We start from the raw sequence: 10,821 nt of genomic DNA on the forward strand, positions 1-10,821 counted from the left end.
TGTGCAAATCATTTCACAGGCTGTGCAGATATTTTACATTCCCTTTTCTCTGAGATGTGTTCTTCAGGGAACTGGTAACACAGCTCCAGCTTGCCACTGGAGGGCAGCAAAGTATTGATCAGTGTTTGGAAGTAATGGACTGATCTGTGCCCTAAGTGACAGTTTAGTTCATAGCATTTACATGCCCTTTTTTTGTTTGCTCTTGCTTCTTCTTCTTTGCACCTGCTCTTGATTCTTCAGTCAAGAAAGTGTCATTTTAATAGCAGTATAGTGTATCATTCTGTTAAACTCTGAATTGTTGTTAAACTGTGAGCTGTGTTCAATTGTCTCAGACAATTTCAGTTTTATTCCTCATCTGTTGGTTTTGAATTAAACTGACTAACACACAAACACACACACACACACACACACACACACACACACACACATACACACACACTAATAAAATAGGTTGGGTTAGCCTTAAAATCAGATCTTATCTTGCTGTAACAGTGTAATCATGTCCCTAGACTGCACACACAAAGCAATAAACACTCTGATGTTTATTCTAGGCTCATTCATTCATTAACTACTATTTATATCCTTTCAGTTTCCTTTCTGTCATGTGATTTCTTTGAAACTGGTCTCTTCTGAGGTAGCAGTCTAGTGTATTGCGGAGGGAGACCACCCTCAACCAGAGGACCCAGGTTCAAACCACTGTGTCAGCAAGAATCCACCCTGCTGAAGTGTCCTTGAGCAAGACGCTGAATCTGCAGTGTGCTCATGAGCTCAGGAAGATGCAAACTAAGAAAATAGCTTTTCATACACAACAAGGTATAACAAAATATAACAAAGTAAAAAAAAACAACACGAGAATATATTGCACTGTGATAATAAGCACTGCCTGGTCTTCCATCAAAGCACTTTGTTTAAATAATAATATAATAATCTTTATTTATAGAGCACTTTTCAAAATCCATGTTACAAAGTGCTTCACAAAGGCAGCAAAATAAAAATAAAACAGACAAGTCATAAAATCCTCAGGTTTTAAAAGAAAACAGATTAAAATAATTTGGTGTATAAAAACCAATACAGTGTAGGAAAAGATAAGAATAGGAAAAGAAAAACATTTTTGAAAGGAAATTATGGCAGCGTATTGATGCCACAGTGGGAAAAAAAAAATCGTCTCAGTGTCTCGTTACAACGAGAAACTTTTCTCGTTATAACGAGATATTTTCATGTTATAATGACATCTTTTCTCGTTATTATGACATACCAACTTATCTCATTATAACGAGAAACTTTTCTCGTTATAATGACATACCAACTTATCTCGTTATAACAAGAAACCTTTCTCGTTATAACGAGATACCAACTTTTCTAGTTATAACGAGATACAGTTTTCTCGTGATACCAAGTTTTCTCGTGATCCACCTTCCATGATCCAGTGATCAGTGGTGGATTCCCCATGAACGGGCACTTGGCTCACCGGAACGGTCTGAGACATCACCATGGCCCAAAACACGGATACCCCACTGTTGATATTTTTACGAAATTGCGGTGTACCTGAAGAGTGTCTCTCACGAATGGAACAAGAACATGTAAGTGTTGTTTTTGGACAAATGATGGCCAACACGCGAGCTTGTGCTAGCATGTTTATCAATCAACATTAGCCTATTTCGCTAGCAGCTTATGTCGCATCATTTCGACGAACTAGTGGAGAGTGAATTACACTTCAAAACATAATGTGGTTGAGTAGAACCAACTAGACAAGCTCCCAACTCTGCCAGCGGTATCAGATCATGCCCAGCAGGATAATGATGTCGGCTACGCTACCATAGTTTGCTAACATTACTGACGTTTCAAACAGAGGAAGACAAGGTGTTTGCTGCTTTGCCCAATGTTGTCAGAACCTAAGTCTATGTTATTTTGGCACAGATCATTTCTCTTTTTAATGGTTGGCGTGCCTAACATGCCTAATCAGAACCATGCTGCGCTGGCTGCACATTCATAGGTTATCCTAACTAAAATGGGGTAAAAAAAATCAACCCGACCTAACAACTGAAAGTAGCTTTGATTGTGCTGTTGGTGATGTAAAAGTCCTGTTACTCCAGCCAGTATTTGCTGACAAAATAAAAAGTAATCCAGTCAAATAATCAAAAACTGTAAAACCAAGCACAGTCATGAAGCAGGGCAATCTTTTCCAGACTAGCAGCATTAAGGCCAGGGGCTATTTATCGCTTAATATGTCTTTATTTATATACCTCCCACATCTCTCTTTCTCTCTCTCTCTCTCTCTCTCTCTCTCTGTCTGTCTGTCCTTCTATCTCTCTCTCCTACACACACACACGCACACACACACCTTAGTAGTAGCTTGCTCCTACTATATTATGGTGAGGACTAGGCTCACAGATTGATGCCACAATCATTGAACTTATGGATGTTGACACTCTGGCTGGCTACATCCCAACATATGGAGATCGGATTGCAGCAAGGCGCTTCTGTTTGGACAAAGACAAAGGTGCAAAAGAACCCAAAAAACATTCACTGCTTGAAAAACTAAAGAAAAAGATGGGCATCGGTGGGAAAGATAGTGAGAATTCTGACCATGAGGAGACTCCTGCTTCAAAGCGAACAAGAAGCCATCTGAGAAACAACAAAGGGGCTGAAAAAAAAACTAGAAAAGTTGAGTTGGGGTGGATTCACGAAGGTAAACAAGTGAGAAAACGCCGGGGAGGAGGAACAAGGACCCTTGATGTACCTAAAGAATCAAAGAAAACTGACATAGTACAGTATGCTAAAGAGCTTTTCTTCCCAAATGGAAAATCTAAATTTGGAAGGTTTGAGACATTTAGTCATGATATATTAGACTATCAGGAGGAAACTGTACTTGATGAAGATATCACAGTTGGGGAACTGTACATGGCACTAAGAATGGGAGTGTTAAGATTTTATCTTAACACTGGGAGTGTTAAGATTTTATATAAACATCGCACAAAAAGTTTGGAACTTTGTGTTTGGTAGATTATTTCTCTGTTGTAACAATGCTTCTTGGCAATACATTTTATACCATTGGAAAGCCTGTTTATTTCCCTTTTAAATGGTGCCTCATTTGTAAGGAACATGCATTTGTGGGATGAGCAGCACAGCTGAGTATGTGGGTTGCGCTCATGTAAAATTTGCCAAATCTTCTCTGCCAATGCCAAACAGCTTATTCTGCTGTTGCTATTGACTCTTGTTTGGTGGATTGGATGATTGAAGTCTATCAGTAACAAGGAAGAAACAAGACATATTGGCAATTTTACAATTTATTCATTTAACAAACAGTCAGGAGCCTCAGTAGCATGTGGAAGAACCATACACAGCCACAACAGCCTGGCACCTCCTCCTCATGCTGGTCACCAGCCTGGTCACACACTGCTGTGGGATGGCATTCCACTCCTCAACCAGGATTTGTCGCAAGTCAGCCAACGTGGTTGTGTTGGTCACTCTAGCACGAACAGCACGCCCAAGCTGATCCCATAAGTGTTCAGTTGGGTTGAGGTCAGGACTGTTGGCAGGCCATTCCATTCTCTCTACTCCCAAATTCTGGAGGTAGTCTCTGATAAACCCCGCTCTGTGGGGGCGAGCGTTGTCATCTTGGAGGATGGAGTTCGGTCCCAGACTGTGGAGATATGGGATCGCCACCGGTTGCAGAATCTCATCTCGATATCTCTCTGCATTGAGATCGCCTCCAATGATGACAAGCCTCGTTTTTCCAGTGATGGAGATGCCGCCCCACACCATCACACTGCCTCCACATAAAGGTGTTACTCTATCGGTGCAGCAATCACCATAGCGTTCTCCCCGTCTTCTCCACACTTTGACCCTACGATCCAACTTCCGTAGGCAGAATCTGGACTCATCGCTGAACATAACGTTCCTCCACATGTTCAGATTCCAGTGCAGGTGCCAATCAGGTACCTGATTGTCAGCACCTGGGGGTACCGGAAGCTCAAAACAAGAGTCAATAGCAACAGCAGAATAAGCTGTTTGGCATTGGCAGAGAAGATTTGGCAAATTTTTCATGAGCGCAACCCACATACTCAGCTGTGCTGCTCATCCCACAAATGCATGTTCCTTACAAATGAGGCACCATTTAAAAGGGAAATAGACAGGCTTTCCAACGGTATAAAATGTATTGCCAAGAAGCATTGTTACAACAGAGAAATAATCTACCAAACACAAAGTTCCGAACTTTTTGTTCGATGTTTATAGTAAGTGCCTGACAGATGATGATGAAGAATCAGATGTGAACAATAATGCACAACACAGAGAAACAAATGAAGGAGATGAGCAACTCACTGAAACTGTTGTCTTTTTGTCAAAAGATGGGAAGGGGGTTGATGATGATTTACGTTACCCTTCCCCCGACAGACAAAGCACTCAGTACTGCAGACACAGCATCTGCAGGTGATGAAGCAAACAGCACTACTGCTTCATATGAAGTTGTATGTGTCATCATAAAACTTCACAGGGTCAGTCTCCTGGATGAGATGATTAGCCAGTTCAAGGATCCAGCACTACTCAAACATCCCCTGAAATACACGTACATAGATGAAAAAGGAGCTGATGCAGATAGCGTATCAAGAGATGTGTATGCTGCATTCTGGACAGAGTTCATGGACCACGCAGCTGAAGGGGAAGAACTGAGAGTTCCATCACTGTCTCCCAAATGGCAGGAAGAAGAGTGGAAATCCATCGGCGGAATTCTGGCGGAATTCTGGTCAAGGGATTTCAAGACCATGGATACTTCCCCTCTCGCCTTGCCCCAGTTTGTACAGTGGCACTAATTTGTGGGGAGCATGAAGTCTCGACTGATATGTTGTTTGAATCTCTTCTCCCGTACATGAGTCAGTCAGAGAGGGATCTGGTTACCACCGCCTTAAAAGAAGATCTTTCAGGTGAGGACAGGGATGAGCTACTTGATCTTTTGGATTGCATGGGTGTTACAACGGTTCCAACACAAGAGAATCTGAAAGACATTCTTCTAAAAGTGGCACACAAGCAGTTAATCCAAAAACCAAGATATGCAGTGGAAAAAATGTCAGTTGCTAGCCACATCCTAAAACAAACTTTTGTCAGGCCACAAGATGTTCAGAGAATGTATGAGGATAAAAAGCCAACAACAAGAAAGCTTTTGAAGTTGTTGGATGCATCTCCTACAACTCAAGCAGAGAACCAGAGCTTTCGATTTCTGCAAGAGTACATCAGAGGACTGGATGATGCAGGCCTCAGGAGGATGTTAAGGTTTGTTACAGGGTCGGATGTTATTTGTGTTAACAAGATTGAGGTCCTGTTCACACCCATAGAGGGACTGGCACGACGACCAGTAGCGCATACCTGTGGGCCAGTTCTGGAACTACCATGGACATACGCTTCCTACCCAGAACTACGTGTTGAAATGGACAGTATACTGGTCGCTAAAAACTCCTATGAATTCAGCATAGTTTAAGCAGAGATACGTTCATCCTCCCAGTACTACCCTAACACTGAAGAGTATTGATTGGGTCCATTCAAAGTATAAACAAAAGGTAAAGCCTATGTAATATGAAGAAGGAAAGGAGGAGTTAAATGTATTTATGGGTGGAGGCATGTTATCTAGGGTGGCAAAAATTTTACAATCAAGGCACTCAAGAATTCCATTAATGAATGTATGATCAGCCAAAGCAGAGGCACAACTGGGGGGGGGGGGGGGGGGGGGGATTAATGCACTCCTGAAAATAAGATCTTGAGATATGTTGAACAAATTTGTGGTGAGAAATGCAGCATTTGCCTGGTTATTTTGTTTTATTGTGAGGGTACTCTTGGACATTTCAAGGTTTTACCTGTTAATATTTTGCAAGTAAGTTGAAGAAGTAAAGTACCTGTGTGTGCTTGGGTGCAGGAGGTGCACATAATGTTCATAACTGAAGAAATCCACACAGCTTTTTATTTGCAATTTTCTGTTTACGTTTGTTAGCAGGCCTGTTCCTTTCAAATTTTTTTTACCTCTTAAGGAGTTATGATTTTTGTTCAGTAACCACAGACAGCTATGTGTACAACACTAGTGTGTGTGTGTGTGTGTGCATATGTGTATGTGTGTGTGTGTGTGTGTGTGTTCTTTGGAGGTGCTCACTAATTGTGTATTGTACTACTATTGCTTTTTTTTTTTAACTTTTCTACCTGTTAATGAGTTTTATGGAAATGGAATGGAAACATAATGCATTTATGCTCAAACATATGAGGAGTTCCAGATGATCTTTGCCAGATTCACTGATGGCAGGCTTCACTGTTCATATCGTGTGATGACTGTTCAGCATTTTGTCATTACAGTTAACTGAAAATAAACAGTTGCACTTTTTTTCAAATTAATATTCAGTGTCATTTCTTGTCTTGATGAAAATGTCATTTTTAGTTTTTACACATATATTCAGACAGTATTTCAATAAAGATTAAAACATTTGCATTTGCGTGCAATATAGGCCTGGAGTGAATCTAATTATATTCTATACTGTAATTTAGCTATTACAGAGGTGATTTTGATTATTTCCACAATGGTGTGGCGTTGAATTTGTGCCAGATGTCATGGTTTGCTGTATAGTGATGCAATATTTTTAGCACTTGACATTTAGCATTGCCCAGTTAAACTTATACGGGTGGGTTCCCGGACACAGATGATCAAATCCCTCTTTTGTCATCCATAAATGAAAAAGAACCAATTACTTGATCTTAGAAATATTTTTTTTTATTTTTAGATAAATGCCTTATATTTTAATAAACTCTTAAGCAGCAGATTGTGCAAAAATAAAACAGATAAATCTGCCACAAAGTGAGGTGGTTACTGGTTATCATGAATATTTTCATCCCAGTTAAAAACAATAATGTGCAAAACTATCCATGAGCAATTCAAGAGTTGACCAATGTCCATAGTAGCAGTAAAAAAAAACACCCAGAAATGTCTCACTGATATATTTCATGTTTTTGTGTTTTATATTTCTGAAAACAAAACTTAAGGGTTAATAACCCAAGTTATCTGAGGAAGATGAGGGAGAGCCTTCAAATTATGGGTCTTTTCTCTCCTGAAGCACAAATCACACAGTGTCTTGGAAAACATAACGAGACCAACACACTCTTGCACGTGTATAAATACCTTTACAGAACAGTTGTCTTATTCCTACATACTTCTTCCTTAGAGGATCCTTAAGTCAAACCTTAACATATTTTTACACCTCAGTGACCAGAGGTATCGGCCTCTCAGACCATGCAGGGCCATCAAACCCCTCCAACTTGAAAAAGAAGTGAGTTGCTTAGCACACTGGAATGACAAATCTCAGAATCACTCTTGGAAAAGGCCCATGACATCGTTATACCTCAGGTACTGTAGAGTGTGGCCAGGGGGAGCCAAATTAATGGCCAGCATCAACCACTTGGAGGCAGCAGGCAACCAACTGGTCCATGCAGTCTTTACGTATTTCATCCTATCCAGGTAGATCCACAACGGTCTCCAGGGTGATGCAATCTGCTTTCTTTGTTGTAGCCTAACTTTCTTTTTCCTCTTATGCTGGGCCAGCAGATGTATCTGCTCCAGAGCTCTTGGGATAATTTATAAGTCTTTAAGTATGTGTGCCCTCAGGAAAAGATACAGCTCTGTGGCTTCATCTGCTGCGGTGGGTGAGTGTAAGAAATTTTCTGCCATTGTAAGGCAACACAAGTTGAATACTGTTTCATCGCAAGGATATGGTCCTCTCTGAAGGCATTCTTCTTTACAAGCCTCCACTGCTTGCTGAGAGACCACTTTCAGGTGGTCTTGTCCTCCAAATAGGCGAGGGACGGTGTACATGAAAAGTGGACGTCCACTTGGAGCTACTGTATTTCTGCTGTTGCGGATAATGTGGGTATTCCACAAATGTGTGACTTGCTGCAGCTCTTCCTGAAGAAGAAAAATAGCAGTGAATTGACAGATTCACGTTGGAGTTCTTATTTTGAGCTGAGATACATGCAGACATAGGCTCTCATAGGTAGAATCTTTAAATCATGAACAACAATATTTCACTGCATCTAGCAACGTGCAGGCGAGACACCGTTTTTATTGACAGAACATGCGTTTTAGGGCCTATAATTTGTAGACCATTTGGAAGTAATTTATTTAAAGATAGCCTACAGTATACGATAACCCTACACTTACACACACATAGGATTATAGTTTACACAAGAATAATGGATAATAGAATGATATTGTGCCCAGTTGTGAAAGCGCATATAGGCCTAATGCCTACCTCATTAACAAATGGTAACATATTGCAATCATGTGCAAATTATGTTCAAGTTGATCTTTCCAAGATATTCTTCGCTGGACAGGACGATTCACTAGACATGCCATCACTTTTCAATCCTTCTCCAGTAGGTGATAACATTATTATATATATAAGGAAAAGTAGCATACAATTTCGTATAGCTACCCAATACACACCACAACAGCAGCTGCCTGTGCATGTTTTCCTAATTTATATCATCTAGGCTTCTGTGTGAAAAGGGATATGACCAGTGAAGCCTGCCATTGAGTGAAGAACATTTGTTTGTTTATTTTTTACCCATGTCACATCCTATCTCTTATTTACTATGTACATTAACCTGCATTACTTACTTGCCTCACATCCTCTTATTTCTAATTTGTATTTGTGTATTTATTTATTCCATTCATATTTTATATTATTTTGTCTTGTTAATATTATTTGGTTTTTAAACAAACACTAATTACATACATAAAGACAAACTGATACTCACTCCGCAGTGGAGGATGTGGATGTGGGAGCATTGTTCAAAATTGAATTTTGATTGATATCATTCACAGGAAATTCCAAGAAGATAACCCTATAATCCTAACCCAATAAAATATTACTTACGTCATGTCAGCTTTAAGTGAACAATGGAGGAAAATGCAATGGGGGTAAGTACGTGTAAACATATAGTCTGTGTGATGCCACTGTGCCATTAATGTTGTACTTCTGTATCTTAACACAAAATGAAACTGCACAAGAATAATTTGATGTTTCTTGCCTTGTTGGCTTTATTTACTCTTTGTTCTAGGTTAATAAGGCTACAATATACATATTCACATACATATTCACGTACATTTTCACTGTCAGTAACATCCTGGTTAACTTACCAGTTGTTGTCTGTGACAACTGAGAACCAACCATTAAATATATGCACCATTTGTAAAAGTACATCTAATCTAAGTCTTTTCTTTATTGAACAGTGACAAAGAGAGAGACCTACAGTATGTGAAGGATTACCAACCTCACAACGAAGAGGTCAAACATCTCAGAATTCTGCTTCATGGGCCAGTTGGTGCTGGAAAGTCCAGTTTCCTTAACTCTGTCAACAGTGTCATGCAAGGCAGAATGACAGGTGCAGCTTTGCTGGTGACAGTTTCACCAAAAATGTATGAATAACTTTTGATTATGTGGATTAACTAAGCAACAGCCATCCCTATTTCATTATGTATTTCATGCAGAAACTTGGCAAACCTGCATGGAACTTGACAAAACATTATCTATGATAATTGACTACGATGCATCATGCACCACCAAAGATAATTACAGTACACTGAATCAACTCATAGCAGTGATGCAAATAGTATTCTTGTGCAAATTACAAACTGTCTAAGGCCACCAGTCAATAGATGGCAGCATTGTGATAAAAACAACAATTTCCTCCATATGTGTTTTACAGTACACAACCTACAAAATCCAAAAAGGAAACCCCAGGACCTTTTACCCTTTCATCTTCAATGACATCATGGGTCTTGAGAAAGACGCTAACAAAGGAGTCCGTGTGGAAGACATCAGACTGGCCATGAAGGGACGTATGAGAGATGGTTACAAGGTAAAATTACTGCATTTTTTCAACTCTGTTTGACATCATTCAGGCAAATAATCCAGTTCTGTGATCTGTCTTGCATGTAATAGTTTTTGCTCACAGAAAAATACATAACAAAAACTCTGTTTACATGCGAGTATCATTATTTAACTGGAGTTTGTATTCTTTTCCAGTTCAATTCTCTATCTACACTGTCAAAGGACAGCCAAGGCTACAACAGTTGCCCCAATCTGGATGACAAAGTTCATGTTCTGGTGTGTGTCATACCTGCTGACACAGTATCTCAATTGAGTGATGAAGTCGTTGGGAAGATGATGGACATCAGAGTAGCAGCCAGTAACATGGGTAAGAGCAAACATCAGGGTGTTTACTGCTTTGTGTGTGTAGTCTTGGTGCCACATTGGTTTCTGTGAATGTTAAACCAAACCAAACTGTCTGAAAAACAGTATGCTTAAAGGACTGAGTAGGTTTCTGTTCTGTATCTGCAGGGATTCCCCAACTGGTTATTCTCACCAAAATTGATAAAGCCTGTCCTGAGGTCTATAAAAGTATAACAAATGTCTATCACAGTAAGCTCCTGAAGACAAAGGTGAGTCTCTGAAGGTGGTTTTGTAATAGATTGTACCACAGTTATAATATAATTTAGCTGTACAGTCAAAAGATCTCAGTATTTGATAAAAAACAAAACAAAAAAAAACTCCTTAGGTCATCACCTCACGTTAATTTGTCAACTGAAATGTTACTTTCATCTTAGATGGAGGAATTCAGTTCAAAGCTGGGTATTCCAGTGAACTGCATCTTTCCTGTGAAGAACTACAGCTCAGAAATCTGCTTAGATGACGACATTGATTCACTGATACTGTGTGCACTGAGACAGATGATTGACTTTGGAGAAGACCTCTTCTACAGTATGTAAACCTATTCATGGTCATTTGATTT

General features: G+C 39.8%; 1 pseudogene; it reads left to right on the top strand.

The window, feature by feature from the left end:
- Positions 1-8,936: 8,936 nt before the first annotated feature.
- Positions 8,937-10,821, top strand: LOC139643471 (interferon-induced protein 44-like; annotated as a pseudogene).

Source organism: Centroberyx affinis, unplaced genomic scaffold, assembly GCF_046629955.1.
Source record: "Centroberyx affinis isolate AG114_WGS23_722 - 3 ecotype Tasmania unplaced genomic scaffold, CSIRO-AGI_Caff_v1 ptg000616l_1, whole genome shotgun sequence".
NCBI classification, from domain to species: Eukaryota; Metazoa; Chordata; class Actinopteri; order Beryciformes; family Berycidae; genus Centroberyx; species Centroberyx affinis.